The 25569-nt window shown below is 47.2% G+C and overlaps 1 protein-coding gene, 1 long non-coding RNA gene and 1 pseudogene across 3 annotated transcripts in view; 2 read left to right on the plus strand and 1 right to left on the minus strand.

Annotated features, from left to right (window-relative positions):
- The window catches only part of LOC306815182, a 152501-nt gene that overhangs the window by 84469 nt on the left and 42463 nt on the right, over positions 1 to 25569 (plus strand). The gene's annotated exons all lie outside the window — the stretch shown is intronic.
- LOC306815179 (class I histocompatibility antigen, F10 alpha chain-like) overlaps positions 1 to 25569 on the plus strand; it is a 181250-nt gene that overhangs the window by 44315 nt on the left and 111366 nt on the right.
- LOC306815194 (olfactory receptor 14J1-like) lies at positions 14491 to 15421 on the minus strand (annotated as a pseudogene). The gene has a single exon. The product of its transcript is annotated as an olfactory receptor 14J1-like (transcript).

Below are 25569 nucleotides of genomic sequence, written 5' to 3' on the forward strand. Positions count from 1 at the left end.
CCTGTCTGCTTAGCCCTAATGTCCCCTTATATTAAAGTTTTTTTTAAACTAATGAAGGGGGCAGCTCAGGAATCAAAACTTGATTTGCGTGCGCACCTTACATTGCAGCCTTTACCACAGTCATGTGAAACGCTGTACGGCAGCGTAATCGGGATGGCGAGCCTCCGGAATGTGGAATACCCAGGCACGGAAACCAGCAGTATGCCAGCATACAGGAATCTTTGCCTTCCAAGCGCTGCAACTTGGAGTTTCCCCACTCGCTTACCTCCAACGGTGCGGTGGAACGAGCCCTATGGTAGAAGCCCTTAGGGCCGGAAGCCACTTGTTCGGGCGCCACTGCGGGGGTGCAGAGCTGCTCGTGGAGGAATAGCGAGGGGATCAGCCAGACAATCAACATGATTGATAAAGCATAATCCAACTTTATTGAGAGCACCAGACAGTTTTATGGCCCAACACAGCATAAATCAGCATTATTCATATTAGTACAATCTTATTGGTTTTTACTAGGTACACCTTCTCTTATTATTGGTTTTTGCAAGTGTGAGATAATCACGCCTACTGAATTTCTAGCCAAAAAGCATACGTGCTATCTCGCTGCTTCTATTTCCCTTATACTTATTGCTATATAGTATCCGTCCCAGGGTTATACCTCGCTTGCTACGTGCTTCCCTGGAAGTTAAGGCCTTGATTGAACAATGGACATATGTATTACTTATCGCCTAACTCTGCAAATTATGCTAGCTCTATTGCTTTTGCAAAAGTCTCTTAAAAGCAAACACTGCTGCTCAGCAAAATCTGCTTAAGAGCAAGGCCTAGCTACTACTTAGCAGGAGCTGCTCTCCTGCAACAAGGCCTCAGCCGAGCCATATCCACAGTTGTGTCCATGGCTTTCTAACCAATTCTCAACACTGCCCCATCCCTGGCCATTGGGGTTTTCAAATTCAGACCAAATCAAGCTTCAAACCACTTGGTCTGGGACAGTTTGTGGCGGGTTGGACTTGCTGAGGTCCCTTCCAACCTCAGCTCCCTGATGATCCCAGGACAATGCTGATCCTGATTTTGGAATGAGCCAGAGCAGATGTTTACAGGACAGGAGCCCTCTGGGGCTGTAGGGAATGTGCAGTTTGCAAGGGGCACAAGCACATCTCATTAGCTGGGGCATTTGAGTACTTGAAGAAATGTCCAAGTTTCCCCACCAGGAGATAACAGAAATTTCTTGAAATTTTACTGATGATAGGGGAAGAAATACTGATCTTCCCATCTACCTGTGTTACCCCTGTACTGTCTATTATTTCATATTCCTCTTCATTTGGGTGATTCGCCCTCTCCTGTTTAAATGGCCATGTCTAAGGACATCTGGACTAGGTGGTTCAATGGCCTTCCCATTGCCCCCAGATTTCCTTCTCCATTTGTTCTCTGGTCATTCCACATTAGTCAACACATAAATTTTGTTTAATTCTCTTAAAGAATCACCCTTTCTAATGTCTTTGTCTAAAACTGTACTCATATATAAATACCTTGTGCATGGCAGATACAGCAATTATATCAACACAGACATGACTGACACCATCATCAGTCCTTTATTAAGTAATTTTCACCACTTCTTTCAGGCAACTCTGACCCTTTCCTCATGTGGAGCTCCACACAACACTGACTTCTTCTCTCCTGTCTCTAAGTTTCCTTCTGCAAGACAGGCTAACCCCAACCTGTCCCCTACGCGGACACCTAACCCTTTGTGTCCCTCACACAGCATCTTACCTTGTCTGTTCCTTACACAACAACATGCCCCTTCCTCTTCACAGCACAGCCTCCATCCCAAACTGCAGCAGACTCTGGGTCTCAAGCTCTAACTGCATCTGTAACTCACCCTTGACTAGCTAGCCCACACTTTTAGAATACCATTGCTCATTGGGCAGGAAAGGCTGTTTTCATTTCCCAGAAACAGTACAGCTGTAATTCATCACGAAAGATTGCCTTCTGTACTATCCTTACAAACTATCTTCCCACATAGGACACATCAGATACATTGTACAGAGCTGAGTGGAAATGGTGATGTTTATGGAATTATATCATTGTTACATTTTTATGTTGGCCATGAAGAGAAACCTAACTATGCCTCTGAGTCTCACCAAGGACCCAAACTGACCCCAAAGGACACAAACCTGATGAGTTGTGGTTCCCACTGCAGTCATGGCCCTTGCACCGCCCTCCATCCCCACAGCAGAGCTCCCTTGTCCCAGAAAGTCCCTGGCACTGCAGGGATGAAGGAAACAGGACAGGCTGTGGGGATCAGGGGCAGGGCACAGTCAGGGATTTGGGGTGGTTGTGAGCCCAGGGCAGGAGTCAGCCCTTGGCCTTGGGTAACCTCATCCAATTGTCCTGGGCCCATGGCTCCAGCCCGTGCAGATCCCTCTGCAGAGCTTCCTGCCCTGCAGCACAGCCACACTCCCAGCCAGCCTGGGCTCACCTGGCAACTGACTGAGGGTGCCCTCGATGGCCTCGTCCAGATCAGCAAGAAAGAGATTTAATTGCCCTGGCCCCAATCCTGAGCCCTGGGGACACCCCTGGATGTGGCTCCATTGCCCAGCACTCCTTGGGCCTGGCCACCCACCCAGATTTCTACCCAGGGAACAGATGCAGTAGAGCGTGTTGGATCAAGCTATTGTGAGCCCAGAACATTGGCATTAGTGCAGCTGTAACTGTGCACAAGAGAGCTCTGCAGCCACTTTCGCTCTTTTCCTTCCTCTGGGCATGGGAGGGAGCTCGTGATTTCAGCGTGTGACTCGTGTGTGCAAAGAGCAAATCTGGACAGAATCGGGGCAGGGAGGGTTTGGAGCATACTGGAATCTGTGCTGGGCACAGAATGTTTTTTCCATTGCTCTGAGACTGTCTGCTGTGGAAAGAGGATGTAATATCCAGTAGAGGAATGAGCTTTGTTTTTTATGGAGCTGTGTCTTCCCTTGGTTTGTTTCCTGAAAATAAATGAACATCCTTCTGTGTCTTGAGCATTTCCTTCTGCAAGGAAAGCAGGTGGGAGCCAGAGCCAAGGAGCTGAAAGCTGCAGGCACAGCCTGGAGTGGAGGAAGCTCAGATTGGCACAAAGCTGCTCTGAGTGCCAGGGGTTGAATAAGGGAAATGGTGGGGTGGGGGTAAGGACAAAGTGTGATTGATGGTCAGCCATAAAGCATCTTGATTTTCATATCTATTCAGACTCCATTAGGAGGTGCTGGGGATCAATGTCAACTGGAAATTGCTGATATCAGTGTATAAACAGGAAAGGAATAAATGTGGAAAAGAAAAGATCTTCCCTCTTTTTGTTCTTAAATGAAATATGTTACAAATGGAATGAAAGCTTAGACAAGTCCTGCCTTATGCTCAGGTTTCTGGCAGTAGCTCTGGTTCAGGTGGCCTGCAGCATAAATTGCTCTTGCTCACAAGTTCTTTACCATGGCTGATTAAGTCTATTCTAAAATTAATTATTTACTGAATGGATTCAACATAAACAGGCAAGAATCTTTAAATGGACCTCTTACTGTACAGGATATACAAAAGAAGTGGAGGTAGATACAAACACAGTGCACAATAAACTTACCTATATTACAGCTAGTGAAGAAATAGCAGAGATAGTGAGTCAATATAACCTACCACCAACTTGATGAGGGAGTGCACATGGAGCCCTTTCACTCAGCTTCCAGAAAAGGAACCACCAAGATGCATCCAGAACTGGGAGAGAAGCCCTGCCCGTTTGCAGGGACTATGCAGAAGACTTCTGCTTTGTGAAAATTTTGTGTGGCTTTTATTGTTTGTAAAGTGAAGTGTGTGTCACTCAGGAATTCAAGGCTTATCTCCCTTCAGCTGGTCTCAGGGCAAGATGCTCATGGTCAGCTTGGAATTCCACCTGCCTGGCACCAGAGAGAACTCAGGACAGGACAGATGTCCAGCCTGGGTTATCTCATCAATTCCTGGGAGGGGGAAGATGCCCTGAGTTATGGCCCCAGCTGATGGACAGAACAGATGAGCTCTGCTGGGCCATGGGGGAAGTCCTTCTGCAGGAACCTCATGGAACCAAGGGTGCGTTGTGACATCGTGATGCCTCATGGAACCAAGGAGACCATGGTGACACCAATGAAGCTCAGGGAACCAAAGGTACATTGTGACAGATCAAGGCCTCACGGAACTACAAAGAGCATTGTGACACCGTGGGGCCCCGTGGACCCAAATCTCCACTGTGACAGCCCAGAACCTCATGGAACCAAGGGCCCTTTGTGACACTGCAAGACCTCAGGGAACCAAGGAGTGAAAAGGTCTCAAACATTGCTTGCAGGGTTCTGCCTTGGGGATGAGGAATTTCTTTGGTGGCACCTTGTGCCTGTATGCAGTGGGGAACCTTAAAAATTTTGGATTGCTTAAAAAAAATTGAAACCCCCTCTTTGTCTGAGTGTTGTCAGTTCTCAGAAAGTCAGTGTAGAAAGGAAAAATTAAAGAACCTTTGAAAGCTGAAGCACCTAGAGGCATTGAGACCTACTGAGTGTTGTTACTGACAAAGGCTCTCAAGAGACTAATTAAAGAGGGTAACTGGAGGCCATGATTGCACAAAGCTTTCAGAGACTCTAAGGCAAAAGCAAAACCCAAAGCCTTTGGAAAAACCTGCAGTCCCTGGGAGCATGAAGGAGCCCCCAGGGCCATCCCTGACCAAGGCTCCCCAGGGACTGGTCCCAGCAGATCCCTGAGGCCAATGGGATGTGGGGGGATGCTGAGGGCAGGACAAGGGGTGACAGTGCCCAGCCTTGCTGGGGCTGTGCCAGGAGACCCCAGTGGCTCAGGACAAGGTGTCTCCTCAGAGCCCTTGGTGGCACAGACCCTGTTGTGCCCCAGGGCACCATGACTTGGCTTCTCTTTGTCCCCACCTGTCATCTCTGCCTCCAGTTCTCTGCTTTGATTGAAGCTTGGGAACACTTTCTCACTCGTGTCCCTCAGTGGGATCCATTAAAGCTTTTGGAAACTTTGGAGTTTGATTCTCACTTGGAGTTCTTGAGAGGTTTCCTAACAAACCATGGCTCTGCCTTGATTTCCCTCTGGTCTGGTATAGTTCATTAGGAATATTTCCTCTAATAGTTATGGAAAAACACTTCAAATTGTTTCTTAAAAATATCCATTCCTATTTTAAAGGATGGATTTTATTGCTGTTCTCTTGAAAGCAGAGGTGATTGCAGCATTCTGTGATTGATATTGATCCAGAGTTTCTCCTCAGGAGGTCTGGCCTGCTCAGAGAAGCTGTGCCTTGAGGTCTGACCCAGTGTGGACAAACTTGCTCCACATTCTCCAACCCCATCCTGTCTGCCCTGTCTCACCTGGAACCCGCTTTGCTTGGAGAACTGCCTCCACTCAAGCAAACAGGGTTTTCTCCCCTTTGTTTTACTTTTGCAGCAATGTAAAACACCTTATTTTCCCCTGTGAAAACAGACGCCCTCCTGAGGTATGTGTCAGCCCAAGGTGCCACCAAGGAGGTTCAGGCCGGGGACTGGGGCCTCAGGGGTGGTGCCTGGAGTCGGCGCCATTTTTCCTTTCTGCCTCTAACTCCCAGCATGCCTTGCAGCCCCATAGAGCCCCATTGGAGCCGGGACTACAATACCCGTCATGCCCCGCGCTCCACAGAACCCCAGTATGCCCCCCTGTATGTCTAATAGATGTCCTTCAGAACCTCCAAGGATCCCTAAGTGTCCCCTCAGCGCCCATTCGGGTACCCCCAAAAACATTCCAGAATTCCCTGAATGCTCCCAAGCCCACAGATGCCCGTTACAGCCATTTCTGGGAATTCATCTCTTGCTATCCCCCGTGAGCTCAGAACGCCTCATAACACAGTCCTTGCCCTAAAACTCCTGCTGGTGCCCCGTGCCCTAAAGAGCCCGGTTAGATCTCCCCAAGCTCCCCCCAGTGCTCCTGAACTGTAAACATTCCCTACCTGATGACTTGGAGTTGCTGTTCAGAGCAAAAATGTCCCCCAGTGCCCTCACAAGAGCTTGTAACACTCCGCTAGAATCAACTTCCGGGACTACAGCTCCCATCATGCTGCAGTTCCATAGAGTGCTATTTCAGCCATGACTTCATCTCCTTCAGTGGCCCCGCTTCACCGAGAGCAGTGCAGCTGTGCCTGGAACAACCATGATGCTGCACCATCAAACTGTATTATACCTGCGCCTACAACTCCCATGATCCCCTGCGCCACAGAGAGCCCCATCAGAATCCCCCAACTGCCTGCCTGGATCCCGAAGTTCCCCAGATTCTCCTCCCTGATCTCAAGTGCCCTCCAGGACACCCAAGTGCCACTATGAAGACCAGACCTTCCCTCAGGATCCCTAAGTTCTCTCTTAGATCCTACTCAATGCCTCCATGTGTCTTCCTGTCTCTCAGACTCCTTCTAAATTCTTTCTCCAGATCCAAAACTGCCCCAAATGTGCCCCACAAATGTCTCCCTTCACCCGAAGTGCCCACCTTGACCCTGTCTTAGAAAATTATGATAATAAAGATGATAAAATGACTGCATATATTATGAATTATCTTAAAGAGGGAGAAATTTGTAACCAGTAGTGCTCATTTAATTAAGGGAAATGTGTAATTTAGAACAAATGACCAATAATTTTTTTGATTTACGATAATGTATAGAGTTTTAATATAAAAATTTAATATCAGGTTTTAAAACTATAGAATAATAATATTATAAATAAGAACAATATAACTGTAGTTTTAATATTTAACAACATTTTCATTTGAAAGAGAAATTTATAAGATATTTTGATATTATGAGTTGTCAGTCCCAGGTGAGAGATAGCATGACATGGTGAGGCTGGGGGTGAGGAGCAGGTTGTCCAAACGGGGTCACCATGCAAGAGGCTCTTTCTTCCATGTGCCCAGACCTCCTAAGAAAATATTCAGCATCAAGATCCCTTGGCAAATTCTTCTATCAGTTTCGCTCTGCACTGAAAAGTAGAAAAATATTCCCCTGAGGTAAATGAAGTCAAGAGATGCACTTTGAAATCTTCCTCTTGTTATATATGCATAACATGTTGTTAGCTCTGTGCAAGTATTGGGATAAATGCTATTTGTATAATGTTAAAATAGCATTTCTATATGGATACATTCTTAGTTAATAGTAAAAGTTAGACATAAGTTTTTTTTAGAAATAGGATGCTTAAACTACCCGCTTAGTCAAAGATAACAGTCCATGAACATATGATGAGGACCCCTGCAGCTGACAAGACAATTATCAACACGCACCGACTAGACCACCACCCAAATTAAAAAGGAATAAGGAAAAAATAAAACCACAAGGCAAGAAACATGCATGTACTAAAAAGGCATACCCAAAGCGTGGCCATGCTAAACAGTTCCCAGAAAGAGTTGACTATGTATGAAGGTCTATGAATATGAAACAAATGGAGGGATTGTAAAACATATTTAAAGGGGTGTGAACAAAGAGGTGTGTTCTGGGCAGCATGCCAAGCAGCCGGCCGTTTTAACCCTTTGCTATATGTATGTCTCTTATCGTCTTTTTATTAAATCTTTTAATTCTCCCAAAACAGTAACCTGTATTTTTCACACTCTTAAACAGGACTCCAAACTGACTCCAAGCAGCTGCACAAGCCCTGGAGACTTGAAGACAATTGAAGGAAGACAAAGAATTCCTGGTGGCTGGTTTTATTTTAATGACCCCCAGGGTAGATTTGTGGCTGAGTCCCTGACACTCAGGCACTGAGAGAAGGTTGAAGAAGCTGCTCCAGAACTCAGAAGCAAAACTCCAAGTCCCTTGGAGCATCACTGGCCTCACTGAGGGCAGGGACTGCCAAAGGCTCCCCAGGGACTGGTGAGAGCAGATCCTTGAGGGCAGGATTGCAGGAGCCCAAGGCTGTGAGCAGGAACTGCAATGCTGAGCAAGGCCTGGGCTGGTTGGAGGCAGCAGAAAGGCCAAGGGCTGAGCCCAGGCCTGGCCCAGCAGGGCCTGTCCCTCACGGGTGGCTGGGGGCTGTTCCTGGGGCACTGGGATGGGAGGGGCAGCAAGGACAAATGGCATCACCCTGCAAACCCTGCCAGCCTGCTCAGGGAGGGCTGAGGCAGCAGCAAAGTGCAGCCCCTGCAAGGAAAGTTCGTCCTGTGGGGCTCCAGAGGTGCTGCCCAGCCCAGGACACAAAGGCCTGGGTGCCTCTGGTCCTGCCAGCCCTTGGCCATCTCTCCTGCAGCCTGTGCCCCTGTGCATGCTGCTCCTCTGCCCTGGCGGCTGCACACGCCCATCTCGCTGTCCCCCCAGCATTTCTCAGCCCAGCATTGCTGTGCCCTCCCTGGGCTCCCTGCACCCAGCGCTGCCGGCTCCTGGCACACAGAGCCATGGCATGGCCCAGCCTCAGTTGGGACACCTCGGCCACCAACATTCTGCCCTGGCAGGGACTGTGATTTTTCCTCACCTGCAGGCTGAACCTTCCAGGCTGCACCTTGGGGAGGTTTCCTTCTCTTCCCACTCCCAAGGAAAGCTCTGTCTCCTGCTGTTCACAAACACAGAAGTGCTGGTTGAAGATATGGGGGTCAGAGGATGACAGTGGGGTACAGTGACTATTAAATAATCAAGTTTTCAATATTCTGTGAAAGAAAGAGGGGCATCAACAAAACTTCTACACTGGAATTTTGTAGAGCAGACTTTGGCCTCTTCATGATGCAGATTTGGGGAGTAACGAATCAGGTACTGATTTTTAAAGGGGAACAGTCTTTAATAAAAAGGATTGCAAGAAGGATGGACTGTGTTCAAGAAGTTTTGAAGGAGCAGGAGCAGCCTGTCCCTGTGTCCAAAAGGAAGGTAGTGAGTAAAATGACTAGCATAGCTGGACATGGAGATTTTGGAGGAACTCTAGAAGGTGCATCACCTTTGAATAGAGGGAAAGGCAACTCAGAAAGATTTTAAGGATTTTGTTAGGGTTTGAAGAAAGAAAAGTAGAGAAGTGGAAGCTCCATTAGGACATAACCTGGCCACCTTTGTAAAAAAAATGGAAAACATTTTTAAAAATTAATTAATAACAGTTGCAAGAACAAAGAGAATTTTAGCTCTTAAATGGATGCAGTGGGGAATATAGTAAGTAAAGGTCAGTAAAGGTTTGAGGTTTCTGTTTTGTTTCCTCAGTTTCCAACAATAACATGGGTTTTCCTCAGGACAAGTGTTCTCCTCAGCTGATAGATGGGGACAGGGATCAGAACAGAACACTGTAATCCAGGACGAAGTAGCTGGGGAACTGCTAAACCACTCAGATTCTCACAGGTGTCTCTGGGAGTAGATGGGATCCATCCTAGGGGGAGGAGGGAGCTGCAGGATGAGCTCCCCATGCTGCTCTCCATCATTTATCATCAGTCCTGGTTCACCAGGGAGGTCCCAGAGGACAGGAGGTACCAATGTGTGCACATCCCCAAGAAGGACTGGAAGGAGGATCTGGGGAACTCCAGGCCTGTCAGCCTGACCTCAGTGCCCAGCAAGGTGATGGAACAGATCATCTTGAGTGCCATCACAGGGCACCTACAGGATGGCTGAGGGATCAAAGCCAGCCAGTGTGGATTTCAGTATCTGCATTGATGATCTGGATGAGGGAATTAAGTGCACCATCAGAAAATTTGCGGATGACACCAAGCTGGATGTGAGTGTGGATGTGCTGGAGTGTAGGAGGGTTCTGCAGAGGGACCTGGACAGGCTGTATCCAGGGCCCAAATCCAACAAGGTGAGGTTTAACAAGACCAAATGCTGGGTCCTGCGCTTTGGCCACAACAACCCCTGCATTGCTCCAGGCTGGGGAGAGAGTGGCTGGACAGTGACCAGGCAGAAAATGGACCTGGGGGCACTGATGGACAGCAGGCTGGACATGAGCCAGCAGTGTGCCTTGGTGGCCAAGAAGGTCAATGACACCTGGCCTGGATCGGGAATGGTGTGACCAGCAGGAGCAGGGCAGTAATTCTTCCCCTGTAACCAGACCTGGTTGGGATATATCTTGAGTGCTGTGCCCAGTTCTGGGCATGGAGGGGCTGGAGTGTTTGCAGAGAAAAGCAACAAGGCTGGTGAGGGGTGTGGAACACAAGCCCTGTGAGCAGTGGCTGAGGGAGCTGGGGTTGTTCATCCTGTAGAAAAGTAGACTCAGAGGTTACCTTATCACTCTCTAAAACTTCCTGAACCGTGGTTTTAGTCAGGTGGGGGTTTGTGTCTTTCACCAGGCAGCAACTGACAGAGTGAGAGAACACAGTCTTAAGCTCCATCAAGGGAAATACAGGTTGGATATTAGGGAAAATGTTTTTTACAGTAAATGCGGTAAAATTCTGGTGTGATCTCTCCTGAGGTTGATGGAGACACCATCCCTGTATGTTTAAAGAAAAGACTAGGTATGGCAATTGGTGCCATATGGAGGTGTTAGGCAGGAGTTGGAGTTGATCTTGAAGTTCTCTTCCAACCTAGTGATTCTGTGATTCTGTGAATTCTCTGAGTCTTTCAGCTGAAGTCTCTGTCCCTGTCCTTTTGCTTTGTCTCTGCTGCAGATGGAAGCTGCTGGTGCCATTCTCACCTTTAACCCCTAATTTGAATGCAGACAGATGTTCTTGGTTGTGTTAATCAGGCATTGCTCAATGTTTATGTGGAATTTTTGTATCCTCATGGCATCAAGGAGGCCCTTGTGGCACTGTGGAAACTCATGGAACCAAAAAGCTACTGAGACATTGGGGCAGGATGGTACCAAGGAGATCACTGAGATACGGCAGATCCAAGGACACTGTGGTGGTTCCATGGAAACTCATGGAATCATGGGCACTGTGACACAGCAGGGCCTTGTGGAACCAAGGAGTGAATTGTGACTGTACCAAACCTCATGGAACCAAAAAACCATTGTGGAACTTCAGAGCCTTGTGGACCAAGGAGACCACAGTGACACTGTGGGGTCCGTGGAACCAAGTGGCCATGGTGACACTGGAGCCTCATTGACCAATGGTGCATTGTGACACTGCAGGGCAGTATGGAATCATGGAGACAACTGTGACATTACACAGTGTCATGGCAGCAAGGGGACATTGTGACACTGTGGGGCCTTGTGGGACCAAGGGGCATTTATGGTACCATGGAAATTGTGACAGTTGTGGCACCAGGGAACCAAGATCATTGTGACACTACAGGACTCCATGGTACTAAGGAGCCATGTAACAGTGTGGGACACATGGAACTAAGGGGGCATTGTCACACTGTGGGGACTCATGGAATTGTAGAGACCTTTGTGACACTTCAGGGCTTCTTGGAATGAAGGGACAGTTGTGGTACTGTGGGGCCTCATGGATCCAAGGAGAGCATTATGACACTGAACCTAATGGAATTGTTGCAAATGATACAACTTCTAGGGTTTTTTAAATGTAGCTTCAGTCAGGGGTTTGTTTGCCTTTGCCCAGGAGGTGGGCAGTTGAAGTTTCTCTTCAAAAGACTCTGATCACCAAGGTTGGGTGAGGACTAATGAGTTCAACATCTACAGACTGGGAGTAACCAGAAGATACACAGGAGGTAAATGAGCATTGACAAACATAACCTGCAGTGTGGTTGGAGACACCTGGTCTGGGAAAAGATTGGTAAGACAGTCAAAGAATGAGGGTCTAATTCACATCAAAGGCAAAGGGATCAATAACCAACAGGAGATCAAATACTAAGAATTTAGATCAATTGATTTCTTCAATGTAACATGGATTTCTTTGGGTTTTGTCTCTATAAATATGTGAAAAGCCTAGTAAAAAACCATGTGTGATGAAATGATTTTCACTGCACAAAACAGGCACGTGTGGGCGGAATGATTTCTATTGCACATGCTGTCCATAATAACATCCTGGCCAGAATAAAGTAATGCCTAAATTCTCCAGCACTTGAGTAGATGTTGGGGAGTTTCTGTTTTTCATACAGTTTCAGTGTCAGTCCCACTGAGGTTCATCACCAACAGAAGTTCTTCCTGAACTCCTTGGAGGAGATAATTGGTGGCCCTGGTAGCACAAAGCCCTCAGAGCAAAAGTAAAACCCAAAGTTCTCTGAAAAACCTGCAGTCCCTGGGATCATGAAGGAGCCCCCCCCCACGGCCATTCCTGACCAAGGCTCCCCAGAGACTGATCCCAGCAGATCCCTGAGGCTGCTGGGATGTGGGGGCATGCTGAGGGCAGCACAAGGGGTGACAGTGCCCAGCCTTGCTCAGGACAAGGTGTCTCCACAAAGCCCTTGGTGGCACAAACCCTGATGTGCTCCAGGGAACCAAAACTTGGCTTCTCCTGGGCACTGCTAGCCCTGTCAGGGCCCTTGGCCATGTCCAGCCCAGCTTGTCCTGTGCTGTCCCACAGCTGCTGCTATGTCTCTGCAGGCTGCACACTCCCATCTCACTGCCCTTGGCTCTGCCCTGCCACTGCCAGCCCTGCCCTGACCTCTGCCACCCTCACCCTCTGTGCCTTGGGACACACACATGCACTGAGTTCATCCTCCTCCTCCTGGGTGCTTCTCCTGCCACAGCACTGCCCTGGGAGGGTTCATTCCTCTCAGGAACTGCTGTGTTGTACTGGTGCATTTTATAGCTCTGCTTCTGCCTGTCTGCCAATTCTGTCTTCAAAGAGCTCTCCAAGGAAAAGATAATTTGAATTATGGAATAACAAAGGTGAGAAGAGCCCCGTGAGCCCCCTTGGCCAGGGTGTGGCTGGGATGGAGTTCCCTTTGCCCAGAGTAGCCCCTGTCCTGCTGTGCTTGGCTCCTGTGGCTGGAGTGGGTTTGGTCCCAGCCCAAGTCTTTGGCTGCTCCTGAGCAGGGCTGGCCGCACATGAGGCATCTCTGTAACCCCTAAAACAATGGCCTGGGTGGGGGGGGCAAGTGTTCTGGGAACACAGGGATGGGACAGCTGGGATGGACTGACCCATGGGATCCTCCAATCCATGGGATGTCCTGATCAGCAGGGACATGAGGGGGATAAGAGGGCCTCTGGATTTTCTGTATTAATACACAGGTCTTCTAAAGCAACTATGACGTGTTGAATTCTTGTGCTGAATTCTTGTCTCTCCGTGGTTTTCCTTTTTTCTACATTTGGCCCTTGCTTTGTAGTCCCCCTGACATTAATCTCTATAGTGACCCACAACTGTTCACCTTATTTTCTCCTATTTTCTGTTTAAGGAGGGACAGTGACAGAGACGCTGTTGTCACTGGATGACCAGAGGGGTTTAACCACAGCCACCTTGCCCAACTCTGCTCTTATGGGCAAAGCCAGAAATGTCAGGGCTCTGTCAGGTGCCCACCCCTGAGCTCATGCCCTGCTCACAGCCCCAGGGGTGTTCAGGGACACGAGTCCTTCCCTGGCACACACACACACAGTTCATTGCAACAGGACAGGCGCTCTCTGGGCTCTGCTGCCACTGCCAGAGCCTGGCAGGGACCTCAGCCCTGTGGGTGTCATCCTGCCCTGCCCCTGCCTGAGGTGCCCCAGGGCCAGAGGGATGGACACAGGGAGCTCTGGGTACAGGAGCTCATTCCAGCCCTGCATCCAGGGGTTCCCAGGGGATGTTAGATTCTGGAAACTCCAGCACCAGCTGAAGGTGTTTGTGCTCACTGGGTTTATGTCCTCTCACACACACACAGGATGTTCAGGGCTGTGGAATGTCCCTGCACTGCAAACACAGACTCCTGACCCGGGCACTTGATGTCCCTCCACAGAGGGAAGAACAACGTCTGTGCCCTGGGGTGAGAGGGCACTGCTGGAAACAGCTCTGGCTTTGCAGGGACACTGCTGGGGCAGCCCCACCCTGAACACTGCCACACTTTGGCTGTCACTGCTCTTCTCCTCTCCAGGGTGCTGTGTTGGGAACATCCTTGAGAGCAAATGGGGAAGGAGATTGACGCTTTCAGGCCCTGCACTGGGGAGATGCCCTTGCATGATGGAAATGCTGTTGCAGAGCCCAGCTCTGTCCCAGCAGTGTCCATGGCCTGTCCCTGCCTGCAGTGCCTGCACAGTCACACAGCAGGACTGGGACTGAGCTAAAAGAGCCCTGAGACCATAAACCAACACAGGAGCTCTGAAGGGGAGTGTGGAACTGAAGGAAGGGGAGGTTATGGAACAGAAGCCCTGGGGGTGCCTGGCAGTGAGGAGCACTGGGGTTCCCTTTTCACCCCACCTCTACACAGAGGCACCAACCTTGCAGCTCCAGAGAAGCCAAGGAGGAAAGATGACAGGCAAACACAGCAACACCAAGGTTTAATTTTGTGTAAGCACATATGTAGTACAACTCTAGGATTATATAGTCTATGGTTCACACTAAGAATGCAAATAGTGAATTAAAAATGGTAAAGATAAAGATTTTCTTGTGAAAATATTCAAAATGTGTCATACCTGTGCCAGAAAAAAAACAACAAACAAAACAACATAGGACATAGAGTGGGTATTAATGAGTAATATTATAATAGTGATACAGGAGAATGAGAGTTTATTTATTCTGAGAAGCATTCATGATGATTTTCCTCAAGGCATCCTTGAGCTCCTGGTTCCTCAGGCTGTAGATGAGGGGGTTCAGGGCTGGAGGAACCACAGAGTACAGAACTGAGAGTGACAGATCCAGTGATGGGGAGGACATGGAGGAGGGCTTCAGGTAGGAAAATGTGCCTGTGCTGATAAACAGGGAGACCACAGCCAGGTGAGGGAGGCAGGTGGAAAAGGCTTTGTGCCGTCCCTGCTCAGAGGGGATCCTCAGCACAGCCCTGAAGATCTGCACATAGGAGAAAACAATGAACATAAAACAACCAAATGATAGACAGGCAGTAACAGCAAGAAGCCCAAGTTCCCTGAAGTGGGAGTGTGCGCAGGAGAGCTTGAGGATGTGTGGGATTTCACAGAAGAACTGGCCAATGCATTGCCCTGGCACAGGGGCAGGGAAAATGTATTGGCCGTGTGCAGCGAAGCATTGAGAAAGCCACTGGCCCAGGTAGCTGCTGCCATGTGAGCACAAGCTCTGCTGCCCAGGAGGGTCCCGTAGTGCAGGGGTTCGCAGATGGACACATAGGGCCGTAGCACATGATGGTCAGGAGGGAAAATTCTGATCCAATGAAAAAGGCAAAGAAAAACACCTGTGCACACATCCTGAGTAGGAGATGTTCCTGGTGTCCCAGAGGGAATTGTGCATGGCTTTGGGCACAGTGGTGCAGATGCAGCCCAGGTCAGTGAGGGCCAGGTTGAGCAGGAAGAAGAACATGGGGGTGTGCAGGTGGTGGCCGCAGGCTACTGCGCTGATGATGAGGCCGTTGCCCAGGAGGGCAGCCAGGGAGATGCCCAGGAAGAGGCAGAAGTACAGGAGCTGCAGCTGCCGTGTGTCTGCCAACTGGCAGCAGGAGGAAGTGGCTGATGGAGCTGCTGTTGGACATTTGCTGTGTCTTGGAATGGGGATCTGTAAGAAAAGCAATCATGGAATTGTTCAGTTTGGAGAGGACTTTAAATATCCCAGCCCAGCTTTGGTGGCACTTTCCCCCCACTGCCTGCCCAGGGCTCTGCTGCCTGGAGCTGTCCCTGCCAGCAGCTGCTTCCCTGTGCCCAGGGCTGGGCCCTGCTGGTGCTGCCAGAGCCCAGCCCAGCCCTGGGGGCTCAGATCTACCCTGCAAACCCCTCCCAGCACAGGGCACTGCTCAGGGCCTGCATCTGCAGGCTTTGATGTCAATGCCACAGTAACTTTGAGGAGGCTGGAAAAGAGACACTGATGCTGCCTGTAAGGGGCCCTGTGCTGATTTTGCTCTTTTCCATGTCTATTTGTACTTGAGAGAATTTGTTGGTTTTTTTTTTTAATTTTCTCAACCTGAAGTGAGCAAGGAGTATCAAAGCGCAATTTTCCATCCAGGCAACTGAGAACACTAGATTAAAAAAGCAGAGTTTTCCATTTTTGCAGCCTCTGACTTCCTTTGCTTTCTGTATAATCTAATTGGAAATGTTCTGTTATTAAATGTCATGCTGGGAGCAGCAGTCCTGTACATTGCAGCATTCTCGCCACACAAGAACACTTCCAAGCCTTACCAGCTGTCTCCTTCCACCCAGACCCTGTCCCCCAGTGCTGTGAGCAGCTCCCAGGGCTGGCTGAGAGCTGTTCCTGGCAGGCAGCAGAGTCTCTGCTACAGAACAGCACCCTGGGCTGCAGGACCCTGCTCTGCAGCACAGCCCTGGGCACCCCTGGCTACTCTACACAAGAGAGAATCATAGAATGTACTCACAGAGTCTGCAGGCATTGGGATGTTGCAGCTTTAGGAGATCACTCCAGGAGCTGCTGCTGCCTTGTCCTGCAGCCAGAGGCTTCCCTGTGTTAAGGGCTGGGATTGATTCTGCCCCAATCACTTCTGAGCATCTTCCCAGCCTTGACTGATTGAAACTCTCTGTGCCTCTGTGCTGTAATTGGGGTGGCTGCAGGCAGTGCCCCAGCCCTGCTGGGTTGGGAAAAGAGCTGCTCATCAAGACATATGTGCTTTTTAAGATTTTCTTAATAACTAGGATGGCCTTGTGTGCCAGGAGCCCAGCCCAGCTGAGCAACACAGACACAGCACGAGGACTTTTAATGACCCTCTTGGGGTTTGTGCTGAAGCCCTAAACATCAGTCCCTGAGAGGGAGCTGGAGAAAACCTCTCAAGAACTCCAAGTCAGAATCAAACTCCAAAGTTTCCTCAAGTTTTAATGGGTCCCAATGAGGGACACAACTGAGAAAGCGCCCCCAAGCCACAAAGAGAGTCAAGAACTGGAGGCAGAGATGACAGGTGGGGACAAAGAGAAGCCAAGTCTTGGTGCCCTGGGGCACAGCAAGGTCTGTGTCACCAAGGGCTCTGAGGAGACACCTTGTCCTGAGCCACTGGGGCCTTCTGGCACAGCCCCAGCAAGGCTGGGCACTGTCACCCTTGTCCTGTCCTCACCATCCCCCCACACCCCAGTGGCCTCAGGGATCTGTTGGGACCAGTCCCTGGGGAGCCTTGGCCAAGAATGGCCATGGGGGGCTCCTTCATGCTCGCAGGAACTGCAGGTTTTTCAAAGGACTTGGGTTTTGCTTTTGCCTTGGATGATCTGAAAGCTTTGTGCAATCATGGCCTACAATTATCTGCTTTAATTAGTCTCTTGAGAGCCTTTGTCAGACACAACACTCAGTGGGGCCCATTAATGCTTCAAGGTACTTCAGCTTCTTAAGGTACTTCCCTTTTTCCTTTGAGTCTCTGAAAAAATTTTGTGCAATCATGGCCTTTAATTCTCTTCTTCAAGGATTTCATGAGGAGCCTGTGTTAGGGACAGACCTCACAGGGACCCATTAATGCTCTGAGATGCTTTGGGTTTTTCTTCTGACTTTGATTCCTGGAAAGGTTTGTGCAATCTTCTCTCAGGTGTGAAGTTCAACGTCTCAGCACCAAAGGCACCCCAAGGCTCACTGGGACCCATCAAGTCCTGAGAAAACAAATCCTGCCTTGATTTCCCTCTGATCTGGTGCACTTCATTAGGGAGATTTCCTGATACTGTTATGAAGAAATATTTCAAAGAGCTTCTAAGAAATTCACATTCCTGTTTTAAGGAGTATATTTTATTACAGTTCTCTTTAGAGCAGAGGTGATGCAGCATTTCTGTTATTGTTATTGAGTCCATATTCTCTCCTCAGGAGGTCTGTCCTGCTCAGAGAAGCTGTGTCTTGAGGTCTGACCCACTGGGGACAGTCTTGCTTCACATTCCCAACCCCATGTTGTCTGTCCTCATTCCCTGAGACCTGCTTTGCTGGATAACTAAGTGCAGTCAGGCCAAAAGATGTTTTCTTGGGTTTTTTAAGTAATCCAAAACTTTTAAGTTTCTCCATCAAAAAGAGACACACTCCTCAGGTGTGTGCCAAGCCCAAGGTGCCACCAAGGAGGTTCCCCTTCTCCAAGGCAGAACCCTGCAAGGAATGTTTGAGACCTTTGCACTCCTTGGTTCCACAAGGCATTGCTGTGTCACCACGGACTCTTGGTTCCATGAGGTTCCATACATTTGCAATGGATATTTGGTTCCATGGGGCCTTACAGTGTCACAATGCTCTTTTGGTTCCATGAGACTTTAATCTGTCAGGTGGACATTCAGTACTTGACATTCAGTACTCTAAAAATAATCTCTGTAGTTTCAAAGTGTCACAATGGACCCTTGGTTCCATGAAGTTCCTCAGTATCAAAAAGGAATCCTTGGTTCCATATGGTCCCACAGTGTCACCACAGTGTCTCCTTGGTTCCACAAGGCTGTGCAGTGTCACAATGCCCTGTAGGTTTCATGAGGCCCCACAATGTCACAGTGCACCCTTGGTTCCATGAGTTTCTTTAGTGTCACAATATTCTCCTTGTATCTGCAGTGTCACAATGGTTCCTTGGCTTCAATGGCCCTGCTGTGTCACAATGAACCCTTGGTTCCATGTGACCCCACAGTTGTCACCTTTTTCCTGTGACAACCAGCAACAAACCCACTGCCAGGGCCAAGTGCCTGCGAAGAAGGAGGAAGGGGGGGGGGGGAGGTTTGGATGGATGGTTTTTGTTCTTCCCAGGCACAGTGATGTGGGGTGGGGCTCTGCTGTCCTGGAGATGGCTGAACACCAGCCTGCCCATGGAAGGGGGAAGAGACAACAACCTCTGTCCATGGAACTGCAACAGCAGAGAGGTCAGGCTAAGGGCTGGGTTTAAAAGACTGTCAGCAGCACAGGAAACCTCAGTCTGAGAGGAAGATGTGTGTGTAATGTCTTTACAAATCATTTGATGGGTGAAGGGATGGGTGCTTAAGATCTTAGAAATAGTCATAAGTTTTCTATGACTTTTGGGCAGCAGGTTTTTTTACTGGGCCCAGACAGCTTGGCTCCTGAAACAGACAAGGGTCTGCACAAGGCTGAACTTCTGAATTTTGGGGGGAAATGCCAGGTTCAAGGGGGGATATAGAACAGCAGATTTGGGAGGCTGTACCTTTCTATTACCACAAGCCAATGGGGAAAGGAAGAGGGCAACATGCAGCTGGGAGTTTAGGATTAAAAGGAGGCTGCGCCCCTCTGAAACCTCAAGAGAGAAAAACCCCATGGGCTTGTGCCCCAATGAACTCTCTCGTTTATTCAAAGAAGTTGAAGGGACTCCTCTGTCTCATTTTTGGACATAAACTTCTGGCATTTCTGGATTTTCTTAACAGTGGCAACATGGAATCTCATGGAACCAAGTGTCCACAGTTCCATGGTGCAACCTCATAGGAGTACTGGAGACCATTGTGTCACAATGGGAAACACATGGAACAAAGGCTCCATAGTGACACTGCAGGCCCTCATGGAATGCAAGAGATCATCCTGATAGAATGGAACTCATGGAACCAAGTGTCCACTGTTTTACAGCAGGTCCTCATGGAATCCAAGAGACCATTGTGATGCACTAGGAAATGCATGGAATGCATTGTGACAAAGCTGGGTCTGATGCAACCAAGGAGACCATTGTGATGCAATGAATCCTCAAGGAATCATGAGTCAATTGTCAACACATCAGGCTCTCATAAAAGTAAAGAGAACATTGTGACACAATGGAATCTCATGGAACTGAAGCCCCATTGTAAGAAAATATGGCCTGAGGGAAACACTGGGACATCTCCAGCCTGGAGGAACAAATGTCCACTGTGACCCAACACAGCCTCGTTAATCATAGCAGAGCACAGTGATGCCATGGGATCTAGGAGAAACCAAGAGTCAGCTGTAACACAGAGGAGACTCACTGGAACCCAGGAGGTCATTGTGATTCCACACTGTCACAATGGAGGACTTCATTCTGTGAGAATCCATTTCACCCACAATGTTCTCCTGGGTTCCAAGCTGTGCCTCAATAGCCCCTTGCTTCCACAAGCCATGGCACAGTCACCACTTGTCCCTCGGTTCCATGAGGCCGTACCATTTCACAACAGACACTGTACTTCCATGAGATTCATTGTGTCACAATGGTTCCCATGTTTCCATGAGCTGTGTTGTGTCACAATGGATTCCACAAAACCTGGAAAGATCCAAGTGGTACCTGTGTCCATAAGGCCCCCACTTGGTCAAAGTAGATAGCCTTAGATCTGTGAGATTCCAGGTTGTCCCAATGGGTCTGCTGATTCCATGAGGCTGTGCTGCATCACAATGCACACTGAGTCCCACGTGCCTGTTACGATCCGCCCAACCCAAGCGAAGTCGTGACTGGTTCTTTTATGGATCTCAGAGCGCAAAAACATAGCAGGGGACAAAACCAGTTTACTTCTACAGAAATGCACTTATTGTGCCAACCAAAATGCGATAGTGGGACAGAGAGAGAGAGAGGAGAAAGGGTGTCGGGATTATAGCTACCAGGACGGGCAGACGAAACCTTGTGGAGCCAGACAATAGATGTCTGTTGCAGTCCAGGGAGATCTCAGAGGATTCTTCTCAGAAAGTCACTTTTATAGTCCTTTCCCAAAGCAAGTGGCTTCTGGCCAAAGGTGGCAAGATTTATGGACTATTGTATGTGGAGCTCGTTACCCTGAGGAACAGGTGGAAAGAGGGTGCTTCAAGGCACACCAAACCATCTTTGTTGTTATGGACACATGAATGGCAGCCCATACCGAACCAGTCCATTGTTTCTTCCATCTGTGGGAGCTTTGAGTCAGCGTCCCGTAACTTGTTATCATGAGAAACCAGTCCTGGTAGGCATCACCTGCAGAACAGTCACTTGGCGTTCCTCTCATCCCTGGCCAGCGCAGGCCTCAGGCGAGGGTCGTTGGGCAGAAACAGAAGAGAGGCTCACACGGACTCCTCACATCACCCCGTGACCAACAAGCGTTGTCTGAGAAACTCCATCAGCATGATGCTGTGACATTGTAGCATCTTCATGGACCCTTCCATTGGTAGCACATCCCAAATCAGGACAGAGGGACCCCCAAAACAAAAAAAACAGGGATAAGAAGGCAAAGGGGAAACCAAAAAAACGGGGATAAGAGAGGAAAGGGAAAGGATGGGAAGAAAAGGGAAAAGGGAAATAGGAAAATGGAAAAAGGAAAAGGACAAGTGAAACAGGACAAGGTAAAAGGAAAGGAACAAGGAAAAAAGGAAACAGGAACAGGAAAAAAGGAAAAGGAAAAGGAAAAGTGAAAGGAAATAAACACAAAATAATCAAGCAAAATAATCACAACAAAATGGATTAAAACAATTTTTCAAATAAATCACAATCATATTGGCTAAAAATAACTTTCAAACAATTAAATCAATAAAATACACCAAAACAATTGAAATTCAAAAATTAAAATTAAAACATATCAGGATCCATAATAATATGTTTTCATGATTAAAACCATTATTTCCAAAACCATTTTTCAATTAAAAACTTAACATTACTAAAACTAATCATACCAATCATAACAAGCAACAAACAATTCCAATCAGTTTGCTGTTAAAGGCCTGACTTTTACTGCTCGTATAATTTGTCTGGTGTCAATAACTTTAGGGGTATCTTTAGCAGATGGAGAAGTGATCAAATTATGTGCTTCCATTGTTGATGCCAATTGTGTCAGCCGTTTTACCATTCTCCAATTCAGGATGTATAGAATGACTGACAAAACAAAACTGATCAAAACCAAAATCAAAAGCACAACGATGGGATGACACAATTTGTTTAGGATGCCAGTAGCAGTAGGTGACCACCCAAAAAGAGTATCCCACCACCTGAGTTCAGCATCCCCTTTTACCCTTTCTAAAACCCGATGTATTTCTTTCACATCGTGATGAACTGTCACCAGGGTCTTCTGCCCATTTTTCTTGATCTTCCCAAGATTCCAATTAAGTCCTGGTGAAGCAACAATTGTTTAATCAAAGTGAGGTTCATCCCAATGGGAGCAGGCACTAACTGATGAATCAGTGTAAAATTGGATTGCAAAAGGTGATAAGACATGACTGGAGCAGTATAGGAAAAGTCACAGCCCATGATAGTGGTAAAATTACAAACACAAAAATTTAAATGATTTTTTAGATCCACTGTTACATTTTCTACACACACTAAGTTGCAAGCAGTTCTTACACGCACACATCCATTTCCTATGTACACCAGCACTGTTGCAGGAGTCTCATCAAGGTGTATTTCAAAATGACAGATAGTTTGCTCTGTGTCTAATCAGATGTCTTAGGCCACAATGGCATTGCTTTCACAAATGAAACCCAGTTGCTCCCAAACAACACAAGATTCCAAATTAACAGTTTGCCATTTCTCACCATTTTGACGGGCCCATTCTCTATGCTCGAAAGGATAGAGAATAGTTCCATCGTGATTCAATCCTAATGCAATGATGGGGCATATCAAATGCACTGAAGCGTTGCGTATTTTCAATGCAAAGGCTGTGGCTGTGTTTGTGTGGGGGTTGTAGGTAAAGTTTACCAGATTCCACCAGGACTGAAACTTCCTTTCAAAGTCATTAGCAGTGTCCCAAATTATTGTCCGGATTTCATTAGGGAAGATGCTTTCTTCCCCTTCCCTTATAATTGAGGCAACAACTATTTGCATCCAAAGCTGTGCCTGGATACAGCTGAGGGCTAAGGAGATGTTGTTTTGAGCAGTACCAAGAGCATCAATTATCAATTTGTGATCATTTACATTTGACTTTTCCCAGTTTGGTAAAATGTTTGATAATAACCACTGTTGCGTCCCCAGGGCTGTTAAACAGGAGTGCAGAGGTTGTTTCAATTTGGTCAGGTCTCTGGTGGTGGCAAGCAATTTGTTTATTAATACCTCTGAATCAATGCTATTTAAAATTCCCAATCCTGTTCCCACAACACCGGATATTTTTCTTGTTTGTTTCTTGAAAGAATCATCCTGGTTTTGCAACCAGGTTGTTTGTCCACACCAAGAAAAGGTGAACAAGCTGGCTGAATTACTGAGACATTGTTTTGCATTGGCAATTTGACTTGTTTAAAAGACCATGCCGAATTAAACAATATTTGCTGTTGGCCAGTTTTCTTAATTACATAGGGTCCAATTTCAAAAATTTTCAGGCTCAGTATAAGCGGTGGTTGGGTAGTAGGTGTTACAACACTGACATTGAGTTCCCCTTTATGTTTTGTATTGTTTTTCCCACACATAATTTTTTGGGAAAATTATACGACAGTTCAATTTTGATTTTGAATCTTCACAAAATAAAACACAGCTGTAAGGTCCTGTGCTGTAACTGTATACAGGTTCAATGAGGGATTCAGCCATTAAACTTCACGTTCCATGGTGTTATTCTGTGAAAAGTAAACACAATAGAATCTGCCACAAAGAGGCAGGAGGTTAAAATGATGGAACTATGCAGACAGAAGTTCTGTTAACTTCCCAATCATTTTGCTGCAAAGAAGGAAGCCACTCTGTACCTCCTTTAAACACAGCATAAGAGTCAGTGTAGTTACAGACAAAGGAGGCACTCCACATTTCAAACTGGAAAACACCCCAAATAACCATCAGCGCCCCAATCTAAGAGTCACCCCATCCCCCAGCAATAATTTGCTCAGCAGAAGCATTAGTGAACAAAGAATTAGTGAACAGAGATTATTTGGGGGAGAAAGCAGAAGCTTCTTTAATTACTGAGGCAGGTTTGTCATCATTGTTGCCCAAGTTCTCAGTTTCTGTTATTGCCAGATTTTTTACAGTTCCTTCTGTTAATGAGGATTTTTGGGCCACTCTGTCAAGGGGGACAGTCCCAGTCTTCCAAAACTTCGCTTCCTGAAAAGGTTTTTGAATTTTCTCTGAGGCAATTTGCAAGTTAGGGCTTTCTATGTGGAAAATTATTTTCTGTTGCACATCCCTCACTTCTTCTTTTTCTTCTTCTCCTATCAATACATCATGTATGTATTGGTACACAGCTACAGTGTCAGGTTTGGGTTTTTGGATTGGCCATACAGGGGAGTTTTGCAAGTCCTGTATAATCGGTTTGAGCCTTTTTTTGGCACCAGAGCGAAGAGGGTATTGTTTTACACTTACAGGTAATTGCATAGGTGATTTATGGCCAGCAGTGAATTGTATTTCATGTATAATTTGCAAGCAGGCAGCTTTGTGAATATTTTTTAGGAGTTGGCCTGGGGTGCCAGTTATGGCTAGAGGATCACCTCTTACTATGGGGCTAAGTCCTCCAGCCCAGTAGGCTGCACGCTGTGTCAGAGACCACGGAACACGAGATTTTCCAATTGTTAAGAAAACGCCAGGCCCCCAGTACCCACTGGCCTCTTGTTCACTTAATTTAATTTGATCTCCTCCAGTGAGTGAAACTTTAAAAACATACTTGTTCACTTAATTTAATTTGATCTCCTCCAGTGAGTGAAACTTTAAAAACATACTCGGTCTCAGATTCGTGTGGGAGATGTGAGTATTCTTTCTTTAATTTGGCCAATTCAGTAGCAGTGTATGATATTTCTTTGGAGGTTATATGGGGGTCAAAATCCTTGTTGTTCAGGTATTTATATTCCATTTTAACGAGAGGTCTCATTTTAGAGCAGCAATTTTCCCCACTATTTTGTACATCTACAAGTTCTCTCTGTGGATATATCTGCTTTATGTGATGTTTCCTTTTCTTCTGTTTCATTAGGTGTATCTGCATGTTATGAGGCTTGTGATAGTTGTAGTAAATAGTTGTGATTTCTTTCCTGCTCTAGTTGGTTTTGCAGAGTTTTTACCTGATTTGTTTTCTCCTGTAATAGCTTTTGCAAAGCTTCCACCAGGTTTTGCAAGGAGTCTATCACTGCACTTTCCTCACTTACTCATTTAAAACGAGATTCTACAGCAGCTGAAAGACAAGCACCTAGAACTGAGCAAAGTGTGGTTTTATTTTTCTTGCTCAGTTTGCATTTTGTTTCATGTTGCAAATAATGTATCATATCAATCACATTTTCTAAATTAAACCAATTACTGTGTGCCCAATCTTCCCCCCATTGGGAGGGTCTGGCATTATACTTAGCTAGTAAAGTGTAAAATGCAGCTTTATCATTTTCAGACATTTTTATGAAGGGACTAAAACCACTCTCAGGGAGACACACTTAAAGTTACACGAAAAGCACAGCTGAAACTGTGAATCCCTTCTCTTCCCTGGAGCAGGTGAAGAGACACACTACTTGGGAGATACTAACTTAATTACAAAAACCACTTGTCTCTTCGCAATCCCAAATAGTCAAGTACAATAATTGTACAACAACTGTAACCTCTGAGTAACAATTATGTGCGAGGGGGAAAAACCACTTCAGGAAGGTAAACACTTGTCACCCAGACTTATCTTGGGGACAACCCCCTGTCATCCCTGGGTGGCTGAGGAGACCAAACCGCTTGGTAGGATCTCTTTAGTTGCACAATGATTGTCTCCTCGACTACACCAAGCATTAAACAACAAAAAACACAAGTCCCATCTTTTGCTCAGCTGAGATCCTTTCAAGAAAATTCTCCGATAACTGGAATGGAGTTGATTATCCACCTGGGTCTGTGTGCAGATTGTGGGAAGAACCCAATACCACCTCCCTTGCTTTCTAACACTGTTCAGTCCTTACGGCACTGACAGGCTG

The sequence above is a fragment of the Erithacus rubecula genome (assembly GCF_903797595.1).
Source record: "Erithacus rubecula genome assembly, contig: scaffold_105_arrow_ctg1, whole genome shotgun sequence".
NCBI classification, from domain to species: domain Eukaryota; kingdom Metazoa; phylum Chordata; class Aves; order Passeriformes; family Muscicapidae; genus Erithacus; species Erithacus rubecula.